The sequence below is a fragment of the Xiphophorus maculatus genome, chromosome 7 (genome assembly GCF_002775205.1).
Source record: "Xiphophorus maculatus strain JP 163 A chromosome 7, X_maculatus-5.0-male, whole genome shotgun sequence".
Classification (NCBI taxonomy): domain Eukaryota; kingdom Metazoa; phylum Chordata; class Actinopteri; order Cyprinodontiformes; family Poeciliidae; genus Xiphophorus; species Xiphophorus maculatus.
This window is the reverse complement of record NC_036449.1, coordinates 16,585,749-16,610,572: the sequence shown is the minus strand read 5'-3', so window position 1 is coordinate 16,610,572 and position 24,824 is coordinate 16,585,749.

Below are 24,824 nucleotides of genomic sequence, written 5' to 3'. Positions count from 1 at the left end.
TAGTCATTGAGCGAGAGGTGGGATACAACCTGGACAGGTCATCACAGGGTTACACAAAGTTTAGACAACCATGCACATTCACACCTAAAGACAATTTATGGAGATCAATTAATCTAAAAGTCATCTTTTTGGACCGTGGAAGGACTTTGGAGTAAACAGAGGGAAATCACACAGCCACGTGGAAAAACCCCCCAAAAAAAGCAAACTCCATGCAGAAAGACCTCAGGCTGGTCGTCGAACCCAGCATCTTCTTTCTGTTTGTGCTACCAACTGTTACATGATGCAACAAAATAAAATTCACTGAAGGTTGTGATTGTAACATGACAAAATGTTAGAAGCTGAGTATAAATATTTTCACAATCCACTGTATTTCTGTCTCTCTTTTGCTGCTGATCTATGTTGAAGCAGCAGGCAAATGGTTGAAAACATTCACAGCCTTAATAGGATATAATCTAACACCCCTTTTGGCTGGCAAAATTCTATGAATCAGCTTTATTTATTCACTGTTGTAAGCAGCGTTTGAAGGGAGTAATTTGAAGTGAGAGAGAGCTGATAAATATTGGTTGCATCCCCCATAGTGAGGGAGCGGTCTAAGTGGTGAACTCTCTCTTTCATCCTCTTCCTTTGCCTGTGGCTTTCTGGAGCGTCAACATTCTTCCACTTATCTCTACAGCCATTAGCGCTGTCAGCCTCCCCTGCGTCTCTGCTCTGGCTCACAGCGAGGCCCGTGCTGAAATTCCACCTATATCAGTTGACAAACGGGATAGCTTCAAAATTAAGACCCAAACAAATTGGGTTGTTTGTGTTTCTAGAGGAGTAAACACAGAGGAGCTCAACCTGGAGAGAGAACATCGAAGGCCTTTGGCGGCAGCCTTGCGCATGCACAAAGGAGTCAAATGCTAAAACTTAAGATAGAGTGTTGCCTGAAGTGGCCACTCAGTGTCGCTTTGAGAGTGACTGGGATACGTGAAAACTGATGGTGTGATGACTTTTGTTCATGGTGGCAGATCAGTACCGACAGGAAAATACAGGATGGTTAATTGTGAGTGTTGAACATAAGAACAATATCTTTCTGGAGCCAAGCCTGGGCAGATCTGCGGGATGTGTTGTGATGAGCACAAGCCGCATGTCTTGTTTCATGCTGGCCAGTCAAGGTGGCTTCTTGTAGATTTGTTGAGAGAAAGTCTGCAGCAAGTGGGTTGAAATGACTTGTATGTAATTTTGATTGTGACACACTGTAATACAATCTTGTCTACTTAAATTTACTTAACATTGTCCATGTGGATAATTTTTGCAAGTTATTAAGTACTGTTAACGTTTTGTTGTTTCATGCTACACTTTTAATTAAAAAAATGCAGCTGCTTGCAGTGGGATGATTCATATCAACAATCCGCCAGATAAACAATGAATTATAGCCATTATGCATTGGGGGAAATGTGGTTATATGACACCAAAAACTAATATCTACTACCAAGAAGGTATTTTGGCTTGATCAAGGATGGTGACAAGTCATATTTCACGAGTCACCTGATCCAAATAGGAATTAAAACTACCAGCAGTGGTAATTGGGTGAGGGGGGGAGGTAGACTGTGGAAAGGTTATCAGCCTGTGAAACAAGATTTCATCAGTTATGTCTTTCTCATGAACCTTTACCCAGCTGATTTTTGGTTAAGTAGTGTGCTCTAGTTTTACTCAGATTTGACATGTTTTGAATTAAACTGTTTATTAGCATTTCAAAGAGTTTGGACCATTGCACACCATTGGCACATATAGCACTGTCAATCTTTTTTGTCAAAATGATCCTTTTGTGGCTGAACACATAGCGTGCACAGAAATATCTTGAAATTAGATTGTATCTATTATAGATAGTATCTACTACTAGTAGTTAGAATATACTTATGCTCATTCTTAAACTCTGAAAACTTATTTCAGAGTTTAATAATGAGTCTTCATGGTATTTTTATCATCTCTCATTCAAAGTCCAAAATATTGGTCACTATTGGTGTTGATATTGTGTTAGTTCATTATTGTGTAAAATGTTTTGACTATATTAAAGCTTACAATTATTTCTTTTGTATGCATATTCATCAACACATTCGGATAGGTCAACCTGAAGGATTGTTATTTACTAATAAAATGTCATAAGCTGATGAATTGCTAGACAGCATTGTGTTGGATGGACTTACATTGCACAAGGTGTGATGCACAAAAATACATATACTTAGATTAGCAATTTGCTCCAAACAGTAGGGGCTTAAATATTATAAAGCTACTATAACATAACAGTTGCTTACAAATGAGGAATCACTCATTTATAAACGAAAACAAGCTCTGCAGGTTGATAGTGATACCCCACTGGAGAGCTGAACTACCTCTGGGATCCTATAGAGGGAGTCTGACATCACTGCAGCGTGTCAGGAAACACACACCCTCATATACACACACATAGATGTTGGACCACATACTGACAGAATATATATTCCTGTCATCAGTTTGCAATTATGGATTTTAACAAAAAAAAATGGCACCTTTAAAGGAGTAAAAAATAAATGTTCTTTGGTTGCTGCTGGTGTGATGTATTTCCCACTGTTCACTGATCTGAGCTGAAACTGACATGCAGCACTTATATTTGAAGTTTAACAGTGATCCTTGATTAATTAGAACATGTGGAACTACATGCCTTAAGCACCACGCTCCTAACTAAACTGCCTTCAGCCACTCCTGTCTGTCTGATCCCTCATGTAACAGATCTTAGATAGGACAACAGAAGGATTAAGATAATCCCCTATTAAGAACTTTCCTAATCCTCTTGAAACTTTTTGTATACACACTAGGTTAAGCACTGTAGTAAAAACAGGGGTCAAAAGGATTGACCTTAGAGAAGTGATCTTTTTCTAGAAAAAGAAGAAAATATTGAATGGACAAACTCAGCAAAATAAGATGAAACTGATAAGCTGTCATAAAAACAATATGATTTGACAGCTGTGATCCAGTTTATTAATATAATCTTTTTTGTTTTGCTAATAAACAGATTTAATAATCTGCTGAATATTCACTTTGTTGCTTTCCATATTGCAATTACTTCTGCATACGTAAAGTTCCAGACAATTCCTCAGTGGCTGGAAAACACATATCCACCACATGCTCTCTGGCTACTGATGTCAAGGTAGAGTGATTAGGTGGAAGTGGAGTTCATGTAAGCAACAGTGAGTGCAAATCAGCCCCAGATCTCCCACAAGATGCTTGCCCTCACTGAGCGAGCGGTACTCTCACAAAGAGCAGTGAGATATGCGATATTAAGTAGGAAGCCATAAAACGTTGTCCTGACCCATGTGGGTGACTACAAGTAATAAGGAGCAGTCGGATATGTATTCAAGTTTTCAATGGAAGCTTGTTGAAAGTGTAATGATGTTAGAGTGCTGTCAGGGGAGCTACAGAACAATGTTTTATTGGCTGTTTATTTTATTGGACGACTAACCATGAATCTAGGTAGCCTTCAGTGATATTGCCACATAGTGGCTGAGTCCCTCAGCCTGCATGAGAGGTTTTATTAGCCAAACATTTGTTTCTCTGTGCTAAAAACACCCAGGACTGTCTTTCCAGCTCGCTAGTGAAGATAGCAAACAGATGTGTGATCTTCAGCGTCCTCTGCATATCACTGACTCTACTTTCAAATGAGATGTTCCCTAAAATGCAAAGTTTTGCTTTCATAATCAGAAACATTGTGGGATGTGACTGTGGGAAAGATGGAGGAATGTTATTCATTTGTACGCACTAGAAACTGATGGGTTATGTCTTTAACCCAGATGGAGGGATAATATTTCTGGGACAGATGTTGTATATTTTAACCAAACAATAGCTCAAAAATTGTGAGTTAGAAAAATGAAGCCACATGGTCCTTCCCGGGTTGCCATTTTGAACTAAACACCTCGGTCAACTTCTAAGGATGATTAACAAAAGCATGATATAATATGGTGTTAATGTCATTTAAGGGATAGTTAGGATATATAGTATGGACATTTTAATTTTAAGTCAACAACCTAAGATAGGGATGTGATGAAATCACATACGAGTTCCTGCAATATAAAGATGCCTCAGTATTAGTCCTCATAGGCAGGCCACTTTTGCAAAGCACTATACAGTTGTGTCAATATGTAGCTTCAGCTGATGAAGTATAAGAGATTATTATGTATCGCACTTAAGAATGTGGATTTTTTCTTTTCAGTGTCTCGAATGTTACATTGGTTACTTAACCCATGTTTAGGGTTAACCAGTATGCTGCGTCAAATCCATAAACCAACCCTAGTGTGTCAAATCAACCCGGTAACCAATTGTTTCATATTTGGCACAGGATTAGGTTAGAAAAAATAACAAAATTCCTTATAACTCATCAGATTTAAGAGTCTACGGAATAATTCCGCTGAAACCCACAAAACCTCAGTTAATATGACGACCAAGATGAATTTGGTTCGCATGAAAAGCCTTATGATTGTTTATGAGTCTTTTAAAACCCTGTGGATAAGAAAATAATTTTTCCTACAATGCTTAGTGCCATAAATGTGGATGGGCAATTTCTGTTTCATTTTCTCAGCTCACTAACTGTTGGCTACACCGCGAGATGTGATAACTACACCAATAATACTTGGACTATATGGGACTAAATCCATTACAACAGGCATTTGCATAATACAGTGGTGTCATTGAACAAATGAGGAGCATGTAATGATCCAATCTGTGCGGGACAAAATGAACACTGCAAGTAAATATGTAATGATTTCCACATGGCTGAACAACTGACGAGATGAACAAAAGACCTCTCCGTGGCTTATGGGCGACTCTGGACAGCACTGAACATATCCATGACCTCGGTGTAGCTTTTGGATTAAAATTGTTTGAATTAAGCATCCGATGTAGTGCACAAGAAACTTGGCATGTCCTTTGGCAAGAACAGTACCCTAATACAGCTCGAACGTTTTCTCATTTTCCCAAATTACATTCTCGGACTTTGGTGTGTTTACTTGCATTTACATTACAGACCAACACAAAGTATTATATAGCTGTAGAGAGAAAAGAAAATGGTCCATGCCATTTTCCCCACAAATAACATTCTGAGAAGTGTAGCATGCATTTACATCTACCGCTCCCGAATCAAAGTGCAAGTTTTCCGGGGTATCTGTCTATCAGCTTTGCACATCTGTACACTGAAGTTGTTGTCTATTCTTCTTTGCCAATCTTCACTCTTCTTCAAAGATCTATCAGACTGCATATTTAGTGTATAACACCTGAAAACATCAATTTTCCAAACTTCCCACTCCTTTTTAATTGGCTTTAGCTCGAAACTTTGAGTAGGCCATTCTAACACACAAATATGAATTGATCTAAACTGTTCCATTGGAGCTCTAGCTGCAAGTTTAGTGTTATTCTGCTCAGCGGTGAACCTCAGCTCAAGTCTCTTCCAGCTTCTGAAAGATTTTCATCCAGAATTGTTCTGTATTTATCTACATCCAAATTCCTAATGACTCAAAACACATTACATTTGTGTCTATAATTTGAAGAAAAGCAAAGCCACAGCATGATGCTTATATGACTGTGTTTTACAATGAGATGGAGTGTTAAGTTTTCAGTTTGCACACAGGTGCACTCTATGGTTCCACTTATAGTATTTAGGGATATGTGAACAAATAGAGCTGAATACAAATGTATACCACCCTTATCTTGTGTTGCTGTATAACATAATAAAACAATAAAATGTTTAGAGGTTTTTGGTTGTAACATGATAAATATATAGAAGTTCAATGGGTGTGAATAATTTAAAAAAAATCACTGCATCAGTTTTGGAGGTCAAGGGTTGTAAATGAAGCATCAGGTGTACATCTCAAGAAACTTGGCAAGTCACTTGGCGAGTAGATGTATCGACTAATCAACACAATAAATACTGACGGGTTGTTGGAGCCAGCTGACAGGGCGGTGACGGATGTGGTTGCAGGAGAGTGGGCTGAGTGGATGGCACGGATCAACCCGATGAGGTCAGAAAGAGAAGCTCTAGCTGCGTTTGGCCCTACTGATCTCCAATTAAACAGGGCAGTGACATCAAACAGCAAAGCAGACCACGTGTGCAACCTCTGCATGTCTTGCCAAGACTCGTCACACACACCCTCTTAGCTTTCACCACAAGCTCAGGAGCTAAAAAAAGAAAAAGAAACCCACACACAAGCTTATTTCAGAAGTAACTGCTGGACATAATTTTGTCTTTGTACTCAGACAAAGCCTGTTGAGGCTCAGCAGAGGTTCATCCCAGTAGCTGCTTGTTCCGATGTTGGGTACATGATCCAGTTTTTGTGGTCTGTTCTGCTTTAGCAACCCCTGTGGGGATGGAATAGTGAGACCCTTTAAAGCCTTGGTTGGCGATCACATTTCTTGCCCAAAAATACAACGCCCCCAGTCAATGTATCTGTGACTTTTATCTATCAATTAATACATCTGTCTCCATTGTAGGGGCCTGGTGCCCTGCTCGCGGCCTGACCAAGCAGTGAACTCTTGCATTCCTAAAAAACACGGTCATCCAGCCTCTGTAATTTGTCATGTTGGAAGTTGACAGTAAAAGGTCGTTCACTCCCATCGCTGGAGGCAAGAAAAAGCACCAGGATGAAAGTGCACGTTCAGACAACGACTATTACTGGGCTCTCCCTATTTGTATAAGACGAGGAAGACACAAACACACATAAATAGTTTTATCTAATCTAGGTCACCTGTGTGTTACATATTTACAGGTCTCTCTGAAGACAGTAGATCTTGATTATTAAGGTAGGGTAATTATACCCTTAATAAAGTCTATATTGCATCATAAGAGCTCCTCTAGACAGCATTAGAATTAGTTTAATATCTGAAAACCTGAATGATTTATGCATTTTATGAGTGGTACACACATAACAAACATGTCTACTCTTTTCAACATATTTTAAAAGCATCTTTAATGTTATATATTTCTAACATGCTGTAGTTCCTCATTGGTCCTAAAGCAGACAAGCTATCCTTTAAAATCGGCCCACCTCTGACTCCACTCCAGAGAGAGGGCAGGTCTGCCAGCAGCTCATCCATCATGCACAATAACAATTGATTCCCAAACATAAACAGAGCATCCAAGATATAAGGGACAGCTGGATCAGGAGGAGCATGGCGGAGGAAATGCACTTATAGACATCATGGCCGAACAGTTCAGCTCCTGTCTGTTGCCCTTGCTCCCACAGACTGGCATGATTTAGTCGGATCCCTCACTTCCTGCAATTATTTTACTTCCGAAGCACAACACTGCCACAGTCAAAGCACCGTGACACTGAGTGGTTTACTCTAATGGCTCCTTTGGTTCATCCTTACTGCGGCTGGATGATTCTGAACTCATGGCGAGAAAGACAACAAAAAGTGCAGTTGTTTAAACTGGGTCTATACTGAGAATATAAGACATTTTCAGAACATTTTAAAGGCAAATTTTCTAACAGTAACAACTATGAAATACAACACATTGACATAAATCTACCCTGATGTAGAGAATTGGTTTGTAAAATTACAGTCCAAAAGATTTTCTATTTGTTGTTACCGGAAAAATCTTACATTTCTGACTTCAGTTCCATAAGAAATAAACAAAAAAAAAGTAAGTAGTTTAATGAAACTATTTAAATTTTAGGCTCATACATATTAAGGTATTGAATTCTGGGAGAACTATATCCTGACGTAGAAATACTTTAGGCTCAAAGAATCATAGTATAATCGTTACAGGAAGATCCTTTGAAGATAGAAGCTGAAATTCTAAATCAATTTGAAATATCAACCAAATATAGATGGAGCATACTAGGTAAATGTTCAATCAATCAATCAAATTTTATTTGTATAGCACATTTCAGCAGCAAGGCATTTCAAAGTGCTTTACATCATATCAAACAAAAACACAATGCAACATATAATCAACAATCAAAACACAACATTAAGTCAGGTTCCATCAATAAATTTGTAATTGATTACGTTTCAAATACAATCCTAAACAGGTGGGTTTTTAGTCGAGTTTGCATCCATAGAAGGTTTACCTGTTACACTCGTACTGTGTTATATGGAACAAAATACCTATTGCTATTTTTATTCCCACTCACGCTCACAATCACACAGTTTAAAACGATGTAGACAGCATTTTAATGGGCTTCTGCAAGTTAAAAAAATTTTTTTTAACATGTTCTGCAAGTAAAAAAAATATCTCATTTTCATTGCCTACTATCTCATGAAAGACATAAGACAGCAGAATGAATATGAGAGATGCTCTCTCTGTGAAGTAGCTCTGGGTGGTTTTGTTTGTTAATCAGGGGTTATCAGCAAAGGTGTTCATATTACCGACAAACATGCCCGCCAGGGTATTTAAGTCACGACTCTCTGTGAGTGAAAAATACCCACACACCTGCCTTCACGTTATTTTTTACCAAGTAAAAAGGTTAAGATGACTGACAGCTCACAGTAACTGATGGCGGTATGGGAGCGTTACTCTACACACTTTATGACCAAGGAAAACTATGTGCTTTCTCTGGCTTGACATTAAATAAGTCTTTTAGGGCAACTTTTAGGGCAACTTATATTATTGCATATTCACTGTACTGGGTTATTATGAAAAGATTTCCAGCCCTTTTTGTATCCATAACACTCAGCTAACATCATATATTATCACTAAGATCCTTCAGTGCAAAAAAAAAAAAAAAGACACTGCTTAAAATCTAAATATTATAAAACTACAGACAAGATTCTGGGTGTGTTGCATCCTTATTATTCACATCTTATGTTTTATTCTTACCTCCAAAGTCCACAATAGTTACACTGAATGCATTTGCCAATGATCCCACAACCTGGAAAACAAATGCTCCCATCTGCTCAGCAACAATTAAGAAAAATGTGTATGTTATATTATTCATTCAATGATAATCTTCTTGAACGCAACAAGGAGCAATTTTGATAAGCTACACTGAAATATTATCAATTATCATGTTTTAATTTTTACCCAAGTGGCTCCCCTATCTCCACTTACATTCCCGTGCTTTGCTCTTCCATGCAGCATTAGAGAGGCATCATTAGTGAGGACCAGTGGGAAGGCTGCCCACACCGGAGCAAATGGAAGTCATAAAGCAGCAGTACTCATCGCATGGACATTACACACTGACCCTCCCAATCACTCTGCTGCTGTTTCTGGCTGACAGTTTGTTCCAATGATATGGCAAACCACAGGCTTTTCAAACTCAATTTAGCTCTGCATTAATTATTCCTCTAAGCATTCTATTGGCCTGTTAATATTGTAATTCATGGATGTTTAAGGTTAGGGGGTGAGTATGTTGTGGCACACTTACCAATGTGATGATATAATTCCCATTTGATGGCAGCTACCTAATTAAGACCAGCAAGCTACTGGACTCATATATCTTTGTTATACCAGACAAACGCTCCCCTTGGTGCGCAAACGGAGCAAGTTCAGAGTTTTTTGATGACTGAAACTTCTATTAACTTTCATTTAAAATTCAATCGCCATGGTATGAGGAACTACCATACCTCCGTATCTATCTATATCTCGATGTAGCAGACAAAAATGAATTACCTACGGTGCTAAATTAAATTTGTTGCAGTACAGCCTCAAATCCTCAGAATGCTTGGTGCCATAAGTAGATTAAAATCTCCCTGTGATGTAAAAATATTCAATACAAGTACTGTAAGAGGTTTCTGAGAGATGCTGTGCATGCTGAGGCTTTGTGTTCTCGTCTCATCAAGGTGACAAGAGTTCAGAGTCTCTGCCTGAGGGTTGTCTTGTCCATTTGAACCATTGGCCTTTGGTTGAGATCTAAGAAGTGCACACTCAGCAACATCCAAGACATCCAGAGCATTGCTACTCTCGGCAAAGAAACTAATTGCACCTCTAAATGCTATATTTTTTTTGAAGGTCATGCATTTTCCTACGTACACAAGTAATTATACAATTATGTTTTTAAAGAACTGCTGTCATTGTGCTACATTTGAGTACAGTCAACATGTGCTTGGAATGAGTCTTAACCTGTCTCTTACATTTCTTGACACCGGCATTAGTACAAAAAATTGTTTGTTTCAAGTCAAGAACAAAGCATACATCTTGAGAAACATACATCTTGAACTCAGTGGCCTCAGATTTCTTTTTCTTGACAAGTTCAGCTAAAAAGATGACGTTTCTTATCTCCAGCCAGTTTGTAAAATCAGGCCAACATATATAACAACCATATATCATGCACAGAATACCAGTCGATTAGGTTGTTTTGAATTAGAGATGAGATTCATGGTACTTTGAAGGGTGTAGGAATCTTGTGAATCTGTCCCTTTTAACAACACTGGCTCATTTTAGGAAGCCCACCTACTGTGACTCATTAAATCCAACAATTCCTGGAAGGAATAACGAAGTAAGATTGACATAAGAATTGACCATGTTTAAAGATGATGCAAAGTATTTCTTGATTGACACTACTTAAATCAGATATTTTTTTATGACAGATATTATGCTTAATTTACCATTACTATCATTTGAAAAGTGATTTAAATTGTTGCTACCTTTTTGAAAACTCGTACTTTTCTGTCCAAATGATCATTTGGACTCATTTGGACCAAATGTAGGTGTAGTAAAGTGACTACACCTAGGCTTTACTGTAGGTGTAGTCATACAGTAAAGTCTGTGCTGACATGCATAGACACATATATATAAATATGCACACAAACGCACATTAGACTTAACTTACTTTTTGGTTTCAGCACAAACAGGTGCAGGGGCGCATGCAGTGTTCCTGCCTCAGTTGTCATATCCATCCTAGCTTGTCTTCTTCTTCTTCTTTTTCTTCTTCCTCTTCTTCTTCTTCTATACCGTTTTCTGGCAGTTTACAAACTTTGTGTATTACCGCCATCAACTGGATGGAGATGTAATTCAGAAATAAATTTTTCCTATAGGCTATATCAGTGGTTCTCAAACTTTTATCAGTGATGTACCCCCTTAAAAATATATTTTTAGTCAAGTACCCCCTGACACGGGCAAAACATTTTTGGAATAAAACAGAGGTACAGTGCTGTAAATACCCTGTAAATACTGAATATAACATTCAGTGCATGAACACACATTTATATTTTATCGAACTTTTTACAAAATAATTTTTCCCAAGACTTATTATGGAGGAGCCTACTGATTTTTTTAAAGCTATTTTGAAAAGCTTCACGTACCCCCTGCAGTACCTCCACGTACCCCCAGGGGTACGCGTACCCCCATTTGAGAACCACTGGGCTATATCTTCAAATCTTAAAATAACAAAATTATATACATACTTATACAATAACACACACGTACTTACTAAATCCTCTCAGCTAATTTTGTATCTTTCTAGCTTGTCATTTTCAGTGTCAAACATTTTCCAGGATCAACGAGCGGGTCACACTGAAGGTGATTAACTTTTTAGCTCCAATGAAGGCACCACTGTTTTTTTTGTTTTTGTCTGTTTTTAACCTGCCTGGATGTCCATTATAAATATACTGTACAGCTTCTCAACTTTTTTCACCTGAAGATGAGCACAATCAACATCATCTACAGCATTGGTCTATCATTTTTTGTCCAAGTCATAACCAAGCCCCACCACAACATCATTTTATAGACTAGTGAAAGCAAGATCGCCAAAATACCTTGTTGAACCACTATGGCTCTGTCAACATGACATGAAAATGCTTCTCGTACTCGTGTTGAGCCTTTTTATTGCATACAAGGGATAATGTATCTATTTTAATACACCGAAAATACTTGCTGTAGTCATGTTACCTCATGACAAACAAGAAATGTAGTTGAAACAGGTAGTAAATCAAGATGATCTCTAACACCCAGCAAGCAAACAACATATCAGTTCCAGACCAACAAGATTAAAATTAAGGTGTAGCCTGCTGGGAATTGGTCAATTCTTCTATCTTCTATATAACACAGATTATAAAGCAGTTTTCAGAAACAGCGGGTAAACAACTAATTATTGGGCCAGTGATAGACAGCACCATGGCAAATTAGCATTCTTCTGTTGATGCAGTAAATATCTTAGCTTATGAAGAAAAAATGCTTACGATGAATAATCAACTTTGAATAGCCTAATATTCACATTTTCTGCAATGACAATTTTATAAAGTTTTCTTCATGTGACGATTTGAAAAAAGAATGGGCACTATTCCCAACGCATTTGCATGGCGTGTAATGAAAGCTTTATAAGGTTTTTGGAACTTTCCTCACTGTTTTAAGCACACTGCTATTATTTGAACACCACCATACGTTTACGTCCATAAAAGCTTGTACTCATCCCTTTTTTTGGCACAGTGTAAGCACAGCATTCCCCTCTGATATACACAGCCCTTTCTTGTGGTTCTTAAGAGATAAAGTATCTAAATGAGTCAAACAGCAGATCTGGAATCAATGTATTTCTTAAAAACAAGCATCATTTATTTATTTTTTATCTGCACTCAGACGTCAACAAAGAATTATATTTTTCAGTGTACAAATTTACGACACAGAATTTTCTGGATGTAGCGCACTGGGAGATTGAATTTTCTGTTTGTTTTTTATTATTATAACAACCACAAAAATGCTGTAACAACTTACAATGAATTTGAATGTCAAAATAGAAAACTGTTATTTGTGTCTTGAAACTTGCGGAACTAAAATAAGGGATCTGAGTGCAGTACGCCTCTTGAATTTCTCTTAGAATTACTTTCATAACATGGCAGAGGAAACTGCCAATCGAGTAAAGGCAGATTTCAAATCTCTGTCATTGCTTGCAGCCTGTCGGTCTCCGTGCTCAGCAGTAATGGTGCAGGATTTGTGACATTCAGTGCTGACAGAGGACATCATTCCACAGGAGACCTCACAGAGCAGCTAGACCAGGAAGAACGTGGCCAGATGGAACTGGGCTGAATTGTCAACATTTCCCCGTTGACTAGCCAGCTAAGCAAGATCCACAAAGCAGCTAGATTTTACATTCAGGAAGCCACAGACACCACACATACCCACCCATATACAGACAAACACGCCTTTGCAAAAAGGGCACAAAAACCCAAAATGAGTGCACAGAGCCTCCTGAGTACCTTGTGAGGGAAAGAGAGGACAAAGGTGAGAACTGGCTGTAATAAAGCCGTATGCTCGCTGTTAAGAAATGAAATGTAAAGCCATCATTGTGATCCATCTTCATTAAACAATTTCCCCTCTCCCTTGCTTTCGAGGGTATCAGTTTCAAAGGGTCAGGTGCTATTTCTCCTCCTCTTGGGTGTTGGCATGTGTTTAAATATACTGTAGAGTGCACCACCGGCCCAGTGAAGCAGAGGAATTGGGAGGCCATTGGTCTCGTGCCGATTGGCTGCCATTCAAGGTTACTCTTGGAGGGTTTCCCATCACCCCCCTCTAAGTGATACATTGCAATCTGACAAATGCAAACTGTGACATTTAGGGAAGCACTGGGAGAATAACTACTGTTGTGCTGTTAATGCAGACTCCTCCCTGCCAAGCTCAACTGGTCGGCAGGCAGCTTCCCAGGCGCGATGCCCATTAAGCAGCCAGATCATTCCTTAATTATACTGAATGCACACTGGTGTTTCTTCATTGCATGTCCATGGATGTTTCAAGGCTTATAACAGAGGAAACGTCTGTTTGAAGAGATGTTGTTTGAGTACTGTTTATTGTAAAAGTATTTAGGCTACAAAATTCTTGTTGGGATATTTATGGTGATTTTTTTGTGATAGACCAAACCAAAGAGGTGCTTATTATTTAGTAGAAGTAAAATGCTCATTCTTCTTTTTTAAAGTAGATGAGTCTTTATTGCCATTAGGCTCTACCAGAAGGTAAAACAAAATTAAGGATGCTCCCATTGAGCTGTCAAGCACAGCAGACGTAAGAACAGTCATAAAAAAACACAAAAGATAAATCATGAGATCGCAGCTGCAGCTGAATCTGTTTCTCTAGAAAGTGCCTTTGAATTATAGGTTAGTAAAGCAATTTGCATGTCTGAAAAATGTAAAACTTCGGTCTGATGTGACCAGAGCACTTTCTTTGATATTTGCGCTGTGTCCCCTTTATGGCTTGTCACAAACTGAAATGAGACTTCTCATGTCTGTAATTTAAGCTGTGGATTTCTGCAGCTCCCCCAGAGTTACCATAGACCTCTTTGCTGCTTCCTTGAATAATGCTTTCCTTTACTTGCCCTGTCAGTTTATGTGGGTGGCCATGTCACAGCAGGTTTCCAGTGTCCTGTACTTTTCCTGCTTTCAGGTGATGAATAATCAGTTTTTTGTTAGATATTCAACGACGGAGAAATAGCAATGCTGCTCACATTGAGTTTTCCTTGTCTTTTATGATGCTGTTTGCCCATTATTGATCTCTAACAGACCCTTGAGGACTTTACAGAACTGCTGTATTTAAACAAGGATTAAATTATGCACAGGTAGACAACATATACATAGGTGACTTTTGAAACTGGTTCCATATAATTTTATTTAAGGGTTAAAGATGTAAATGGGACTAAATGCATATACACTCCACATTTTTTGATTTTATTTGAAGAAAAAAATCTTCTACTTAACATTTTCCACACAGCTTTGAATTTTCTTCTACTTAAAATACCCCCAGTGTGAGAAAAATAAAAAAATTAGTAGGTATTACAATGCATAATGTGAAAAGCCTCAAGGTTTATTAATAATGTTTTGAGGCACTGCATGTTAAAACTAACAAATAAAACATTAGGATATGGGGAGTTATATGTTTAATCTGTACATAATCCTTATTGGTGAGAATGAAAAGCAGACTAATTTGGGAACATCTAAATTGACTATGAAGATTAAGGCACTTTTTAGAAAGCAAAATAAATGTGTGGAAATATCAGATGTTGCTTTGACAATGTAATTACATGATTTATGCTACGTTTTTGCTAATCTAAATCAGGAAGGAACACACTATTTTTGCTGATTCACAGAAAAACACTTTAAGACAGATCAGATGAATTGCCTTTTTTGTCTCAAAGTTGTGTTTATCTAAATAAAAAGTCTGCGATCAATCTTCTGTCTGTCAGCGAAGTTTATTGTCATGGCTGGCTCCTCGTTGTCTGCTTTATCTCCAGGCATTTTCGGATAGCTGATTACCTCATCACTCCAGGGCAAATCTCGGTAAGCAGGTGCACATTGCAGTGCTTTTGTGAAGCCAAAGTAAACAAGGGGAGATAGGACAGGAAAAAATTCATGTGTATCATAATTTAGTGTACATATATCTGTCAAAACATAAAAAAGAAAATTGTGACAGCAGAGTTAGAGCTAGATGAAGAAATTAGAAGAAGCTACCAATACGAAATGTGTTGTTGCTAAGATATAGTTGCAAGGTGCTCATTAATTATACAGCTTCCATTGCCATTACAGCCATTGAATTATCGCTTTTTGCTATCAGCTTTTTTTAATGCGCCATTTAATGCACTTTCTGCTAATCCGGTTCATAGACGGAGGTGAGTGAAAATGGTGCTGTGTGTGTTTTATGCAAATTGCAGGATGAGGTGATTAATTTATAATGGGTTTCAGTGCAATTGAAGGCAGCAGGAACTGATCAAGGGCAAGGACATTATAGAATAGTACAGGCTGCATAGGGGTGGCTCTGCTTGTTCTGCACTGTACCACAGCATGACAGTATCTCATTACATCTCGACAAAACACCTCCCCCATTGATAATGAGCATTTTTCATGAGGAGGGACCCCTTTTTGTCTCCTGTTGTATTTTCTTGTTCTCGGCTGCGCATCATTCTTCATCTAATCATGTATTGATCCAGTTCTGTATCTCATATCCATGCACCATAATGCATCGTGTTATGGTGCATGCAATGTGCCCAAGCCTCTCTGAGATGTTCTTGTTTACTGCAGGATGCTACATGTGAGCTGCATAGATCATACACATTTTATTAGCAATAGTCTTTACATTGGCTAACTAAAATGTTGCTTCTGGCTGACATTGTGAATTTCTTTATAAATTTAACACAGAAACTAAACAGATTGTCTTGCAGTCTCAAATGCTCTCCAAAGTGTGCAGCTTTTAATGCAAGTATGAACACTGATTTCTAATTTCACTGCCTGGGGAAATACAACAAGTTGTCATTCATTTCTGATTGCATGCAGCTGAGAATGTCATGCAGATCCAACCACGTCTGCTACTTTCTGATGGTCTTTGATGTTATTTCCAACATGTGTAGCCTTATTTATTTAGACCCGTAGTTCAGTATCTGTTTAGAACATTATTAACACTATTAGGATGTGTTTGAATCTGCAATCCCATGAAATGAGTTTCTTCTGTAAGCAAGACCTATGATGCTTTTACACAGCAATTATTTGTATGTTTGGTTTGTTTGTTTCAAAATACTTCTCCATTACACAAGTATGCAAACATTAAAAGGCAATTATCGATAGAAGATGCAACAATCAGATTTCTGTTATGTTTTATATTCCAATTTAACTTTAGGAACTGTAATTAACATTTGCGTTCATTTGTCTTCCTCCTATAATTGGTCATTATATTTTTAATATTTGGAGCAGAGGAGATGTCACACTGTGTGTGAGAAAATGTAGATTGTATTGGTTTTAGGTTATTTGAAGATCAAAGATAAAATGATAATAAAGCTGACATTTTAAATGGTTTGTATCAGCACCAGGATTGTATGAGCTGCCATATTTTCTTAAGCTTTATCAAATGGGGCACTATTATGTATTTTCCAGGCACATGGGGTGCTCTTGAGCACTGCAAGAGGACCCTAGATATATATGTGTGTATAAATACATGTCACAATATCTACCACATAAATGAATGATCCTGATGTACCGGTATTCAAAATGTTACTTAAAGGGCTATCATAGCATCTGTTTTAAAACTGGACTATTTGGGTTTGGTAACTGTAGATCCCTGCTCTTCTTCCTAGTGCATAAAATTTTATATTTCCTGTAAGAATCAAGTGGCAGCATTTTGCAAATACATCTCCAACTGACACATGGAAAAAGTGTTTGTTTACCATCATGCACAACGTCTCATTGGACAAATTAATCGATTGTTTAAAGACATGGCTGGCCTATGATTTTTGCATTAAAAATAAATGATGGCTTTATTCATTCCTCCATTCTCCCATTCTGGACAGTGTGAGCATTGTGTATTCTCTACTGACAAGAGCAAGAACCCTGAACAGCTCAGGACGCTTAGCAGGGAGACACAAAACAGCAGTGGCACCGTTCATACCTCCAGGTGACAGAGTGCTGATGATTATAGCAAGGACAATGCCCTGCATGTGTCAAACAATTGCCAAATAATTTATGTCATTTTTTCCACCGTTATTTCCATAGAGGGCACTAACTGTGTTGCCAATATCAAACCTCCTGCAGAGAAAAAAAAAGGAGGGGGTGTGGGTGTGCTACAAAAGACTGATGGAGGCAAGGAGGAAGAAGGAGCAAAAGGAGTGGATTGGGGGAGGGGAATAAGTGCCAGACTCAGCTTTTTCCTGACTGAAGATGCACAGCCATCTGTGAGGAGACAAACACACGTATGGCCATCATTTGTCCAACATCTTACGTGATGTGAAGGCTTTTCACTCGCCATGCCAACCTGTGTGGCGGATGATGTATGTGTTTCTTCAGTCCCGTGATTACTAGCATGGAGCTGCAGAGCAATGCTCTTCACCTCATCAGTTCCACAGGCTGCGCTCCAAGGTGGGTGAGGGATTCTCTGCAAGATGGCTTCTGACACGCAGCACAACCAAGGCGTACCAGCATGAATATTATACAGTGCATTTCACCACAGCCACCCACTGTGAATAGATCAATCGAGGTGGATGAGGTGAATTAGAATTTTAATAGAGTGCCTAGGTGCTGTAATTAAAAAGAATGATTATATTTTCCCTAAATGTGTGAAAAAGTGGATGCTGCATTGGGGGGTGTTTTCAGATTCAACCTTATATGTAACAGGCACAGCCTATTTGCTTCTTATACATGCTTTGATGGAAAGTTTATGCTAAAATAGCACGAGAGTAAATTCAATAATGTACATGGATCATTTCATTTCATAGATATGGTTTTATCCAGATATGTACTGTTCTGTTCAAAACAAATGTTGTTACGAAAAGAAGTAGACTATTTATCTGCCATACAAGGCATTTGACCTGTATGTACATAACATTTTTGCCTAGTTGTCTTCAAGTCATTAATCTCTGCCAAAATTTCAGCGAGCATTATTAAGTTTCACTTAATTTGGAAAATTAAGCCCATTGCTCCTTTTGGTCTGTAATTATCTTTCATGGCTGGTGGGTGATGCATAACAGGTTTATGTACTGCTAAAACAGCACAACAGAAAAGATAGGTAAGAAGCAAAGACGAGAGCGTGGAGTCATGAGCCTAACTGAAAGAATAGGGGCTTATAATTGTTGTGGGAGCCCTGGGAGCAATAGTCTCCTAGAGCGAACGACAACAACGCAGAAAGATGGTGTTGAATCACAGTGGAAGACCTTCTGCTGCAGGTTACATTTTCCTGGGTCTTATTATATTCGGGTACAAATCTTTATGATTTAGCCAAATACACATTGTCAAGGTTTTAAGGAACTTATTTAAAAATGTCTTTAAATATGTTTTGAGTAAAATCTACTTTTGTTATGACTGGCATCAAGGCCATGTGAAACATTTTTATTTCTGATAAGCAAAAAAAATATATACGCAGCATTAACTCTGTGGAATTTAATAAAACCAGGGTTAAACTCAATGTAAACATTAAATCTTAAAATTCCTTAATTTATCAATAAGAATATATTCTGCACCTTATTGGAGACATATCATAAAAGAAACTGAACATATAGAGAATCTGCTACAAATCATAGTTCTTATGCCCATCTGGTGTAAGAATCAGTCTTATTTATTTCTGTCTTTTGCTTTCCTTTTGGAGCCATGTGGAGCTTCTTTTTTTCAGTATTCCTGTTTTTTGCAGTAACTCTACTGCTGCATGAAATATTGTAAGACATCCAACTTTTAAGTGCACAAACAGTCTAAAGATCAGATGCTTCAATCCAGGTTCTCTGGGTTTAATCTGATCCCAATACTGGATTTGAACATCAGATGATAATTTATAGATAGCTGGAATACAGAAGATATTCTGTGTGTTGGTGAGGAAATGCTAAAATGTTGAAAAGTAGCAGTATCTATAATGATGTCATAAAAAATATTTTATGACAGTTTAAACTATTGTTTTAACTGTAGTTTAAACTTAGATTAATTTTTACACAATAATCAAAATGCAAAACTTTTATACTTCTGCGTCCCTCTCAGGTAGCAAGAATACCCTCTACCAGATTATTGGTAATTTTCAAATTCATTTTCTTAGTTTGGCAAAGCAGTTTGGTACAGAATGTACTTCAAGTATTATTAATTTTCCCTATATTTGAAATGTATTTGAAATAGTACAAGTCATACTGATTCAATTAACATTTTTTGTCTACATTCTCTCTTAAATCCTTTTTAATTTGCTTTTACATAGTAACATAATAAAATTCAGTAAAAAACAAACAAACAAACAAAAATCTAAATATAATTCCTCTTTATGACCCACCCCTATATATAATTATTCTACAGAGCAGTTGTGAAGCTATCGGCTGTGAGTTGTTCACCACTTTAACATAAATCCCTGAGTCTCTCAGACAGTGAATACCAATTATGTTCATGATAATAAACAACACAGGTAATTCAGAATGCAGATACCTGTTAGCTGCTATTATGACGTGATCCACATAAAATCTCTTAAAGGACTGTAAATGACCCAAATGCAACGAAGAAAAACTCTGCATTCCACACAAACTATAGAGGTCAGAGTACGGCTGCAATCACAATCTAGCTCTAGTTAAGGTTTCTCCTTTCTGAAGTTTAACAACCATTGGGTTTCCTATCTGTGACTGTCAGTTTGTAACTTTCCCACATCCATCAGCCAGCTGATTGGATCTGTTGCCTTTTGTTGCCATGTGGAGCTCCTTCTGTTTTTGTGTTTTTGGTACTTTGAACATTACCATGCTGACGCTGAATTTTGCTTAAGTCTATCATGTGTCACTATGGTTAAGTCTTTAAGCAACAGTGAATCACTTAACTTCAAAATTATGATAGTAATTTTTATGCTGTTAATCTTTCCTAAAATAAAGTTTACATTTTTCATTTATATCTAGAAAAATTTCTCATGTCATCTGCACAGGTTTTCTTCTTACAATGTAATTTTTGGCATTTTAAGAATTTGCTAAATATTTATTAACTCATTTATGTAAAGAATTTGTTTCATATTTTGAACCTTCATTCAAATATACAACTATTTTTCATTTCCAAGATTGAAGATTGAAGGAAAAGAAAACATAGAATAAAAGCTCACAAAATTACAGAATTAACATTTTTGTACTAACCTTTTTTGGTGAAAATAATCTCACAACATTGACCTGACCTACTTTGAGTACAGGATGGTGGTTATTAGATTTTCAACAATGCTTCAACAGCATAATGTTGTGCTTCTGCAAGTGTATGGTGGTACAAGATGTTTGTGCCATACATATTTTCAGGTTGTCAAAATCTGTATAAATTGATTTTAGAAAAATGAAACAGTCACAATATGAGGTAAGACGGTAGACGTCTGTAACTAGGAAGCAACTAAAGTTTACAAAAACAACTCAAAATGTTTTGAAAAGACAGCTAAATGTAACTAATATTTACAGCCAATAAAATATGATTTAAAAGGAAAATAATACATCTGATATAATTTTATTTAAACCATCAACAGAATATTGATTTTCATTTTTTAATATTATGGTGACTGTAAATAACAATATAATTGCACCACCGTGCCTTGAAACGATATATTTTCACTGCAGAAAATGACATAAACAATGTCGTCTAAAATAAACATCACAACAGAAGAATCACTATCAGTGCTTAACTGGAGACATGGATTATGTTTTTTTTATTATTATTATTTAATGTTCATCATATAACAATAATAATAATCTGATTTAGATCATTTGAGAGTTTTTTTTCGTAAATGAAGAGTTCATACTGAAACTATGATGAGACCATTATTTTTGAGAAGCCTTCAACACAGTTTCACTTTAATATTTTAAACTTTAAAAATGTTGTGACGTTATTAAAACTAAATGATTGATCACAGTCGGACCTTCACATTACATTACATGACAGATAGTTAAATCTGTCATTGAATCAGTAAAAAGTATAATTCTCATTTGAAGTAAAGGCTTTGTCACTGTAAAAATGTATTGTTCTTCATATAACATTAAGATTTTGACAACAGATTTTGAAATTATATAAAGGAAATGTATGTTAAGGCTTTTAACACATTTTAAAGGGTGTCAATAACTGTTGGTATTGTTTCAAAATCTTAAATTAATTGAAATCGTTTTATTTATTGTGTTATACAAATAAAAAAAATCCATGCGTCACCTCATTTGAACAGATAAGGTGTGTGCTGGGTTCAACAGCACAGGAAGTAAAGTTCACCACAGATTCCAGCCAAGTGAGCTTAGCCTCAGTAACAGCTCCATGGGCTGCCTGTCAAAAAAAATACAGCCTTTGTTTGGGGGCTTCGTCCAAAAAGAGAGCAATGTTTTTGTAGCGTGACCTGGGCAACTATGCTATGTCAACTGGTGTCAGGCTACAAGTGCAATATACCAGCTTGCCCGTAGGCTAAATCTCAACTGCTGTCCCTTGTGTCCCAAACAAGGCAGCCAAAGATAAGGTTCCAAGTGTCTTCCTTGACAAATATCTCTGGGTAAAAAGGGCAGAGAAGAAGAAACAGTCATAGTGAAAAGACAGGAAACTGGAAAGCCAACTTCTGGTTTAGGGAGTCAGCAGATTTTTGTGGAATGCATGCATGTACACTGATGCATAAAGAATCAGTCACTTGCAAAACTTTAAGTAATTTAATCAAAAATCTGAACATACAAATCTCCAGTTTGGCACTTCATTACCATACATTTGACCTTTTTGCTTTGGAGCAGAGGTCAAAGCCTCTTTACTAATGGGAACCTCGCCACAGACGGAGTTTTGTCTCTCATCAAAGTGAAGGAAGTTCTCTTCTGCTGTTACAATACTCTGGTACTCAAAGTACGGCATCTGTTGGAACATGCTTCATGTTCCAGTTAGAGTGAACAACCTAACCTTTCCCCCCTTATGAATTATTCTTTAGAGCGGGTGGTGATTTGTCAACCCATTGCTTCTCAGAAATGTTTAAAGTCACGCTTTGAAATATGGTTGACATTCAAGAAGTGTCAATTAGGAGATTACATTTTATAATTTTAGGTAATTTTTTTTGTCTTTTGGACACAAACCAGGCCATCCAGCTCAGTGGTTCTCAAAATGGGACGCAGCAAAACTCATTAGGTTTCCCCTTACCTCCCTCGGCTGTGGTTGAGCTGCAGCAGGTTAAGTGTCACTCAGAAATTAGCGTTCTCCTGGTAGAGCAGTGGACGCCACATCAGCTGCTACCATTTTTGTAACTACATTAAACAAACCCTCTGAAGGCCTCAATGATGCATGCAATCTTAATTTTTATTACAGCAATTTATTATACACTCCCCAAGCTTATGACAGGCCCGACTGTCATTAACAGATTAATTATAATTTCCCCCTGTGCTCGGAGTTAAAGAGAAACGTGAAGGCATGCAGGCGTCCCTTAAAAAAACACAATGAGAGCTCGCTAACCGTGTTTCATCAATCCACTGCCTTTACCCTTCACCCTTCCTGAAAGTAAATGAAATGAAAGAACCAGGGGTCCGCTCCTGTGTTCCTCCCTCCAGCCACAGTGCAAAGCACAGCACTCAGACACAAGTGGTGCACAGGAGAGCCAAAGTCTCCTCCCAGTTCATCCTGTGCCATGAAACTCAGGAAGAAGACATGAACACTGCTGTTCAGCTCCACCTCCTCCGGGTAGTGTACAGAAACACAACAGTCGCACACACTGAAAAGGTCAGAAAGGTGTGACGGCTGAATTGACAGCCCAGTTACCACTAAAGCTCATCAAGTTGAAAACTGTAACTTACATTCCTTCTTAAAGCTTTACTGTTATAGTCTCAACACTAATATGTCAATGAAGATCTAAAAAATGTTTTCCAGAAACCAGCTTAGATTAAAAATATTTTTGTTCAGTATTAATTTGTTTCAAGAAAGGACAATTGTTAGCATATTGGGGAAAAAAAAGCAACACTCTTAAGGCTGGGACTCAAGTCAAGCTCATTTAGGGCACACATTAAACCAAGTGGTACATGTAAAATGAGAAAATAGAAACTCAAGCAGCATGATAAAACATAATGCTATATTTAAAGAAATCACTGCAGCACATTTTTTTAATTGAAAATATTTGACACTTGTTCTGTGTTTTAAAAGCCAGTGAGAAATAGAGTTAAGATGAGCTTTGACAACAAACTACTAAACTTGTATAGGGACTATGACCTGAAAGGTCCAGAGCATAATTTGAGATAACTGAGGTTTTGTCTACAGTTTCAAAAACACCTGCATCCCCAAAGCATGGACAAAAATGATGTTTTTAGTCCTCTAGACCTGTAAATGACCATTAACATGGAGTGGGGCATGTCTCCAGACAAGGCTAACAGTAAACACAAGAAAACAAGAACCGTGAACAACAGTGGAGTCTTTTATGTGGAGTGATAACAAAGTTGAGTTCTTCTCTGTGTTGCATTGGATTCTAAAACTATGAACTACAAGATGAACATGTCATCAAGCGTTGTTTGTGTTATGTATGAGGATTATTCTACAGGTCAGGTTAGAGGTTGGCAAATATGTCAACATTTAAAAAAATGTGTATTTACTGTCCACGTGAATACATAAGGGGAAATTGTTCACTCTGGAATCTGTTTAAAAAAAACCCAACATTTAGGATCCCGTAAAACGCAGTTTCCATGTGAAGTCAGGACACAAATGATTGAAAACTTTCCCATTATAGAAAAATATGTACCCATGTGGATGGAGCCTATGAGATAACAACAACCAACAGTTCCAAGAGGTCAGATGGAAACAGAAGCATGTCGAGCATGATTTTGTTTGTTGTTTTCCATATTATATTGTCATGATGAGTGCTTTCTCTAACATAAACATAATTTTATTTTTCAACATGAAATTTCTGCATAATCTACATATATGATAAGAACGTCATGTATGTTACTTTTATTGATCTGAAACTTTACATTAAGAGGTAGATTAAAGCAGGATTTATAGGTCAAATATTCCAGCAGTCATTGACTTTACAGGCAGCTACTAGAACATTGCCCAACGATGCCTACGAAAACTTCACAATCTCTGAGTAAAAAGCATCACCAGGATGCATCAGCAGGAGATGCATATACTCATACTTTACAGATAATATATGAAAGCAGCAATGAGAAACATCTTATAAATACAGGCTTGGTACACTCCAATGTGCTGAGAACTATCCACCCTACCAGCTGGGGTACAGCTTTTGACTGCAGGTCTATTTGCTGCAAATTAAAGCCAGAGCACACAGACATTGAGGTCAGGGTGAGTTTAGCAAATACGTGTTACAGGCTTTATGACAGGAGCATTAAAAAGCTAGTTGGAAGGAAGGTAATAGTGACATATTAAACAAAGATGGGAATTAAACTCATTGGATCAGCATTATTCATATTTAATGGCGCTCACCTTCAATCTGTGCTTCATAAAAGTTCTCCTGTCTGACGATTCACCCTATCAGCTTACTTGAATTGCCA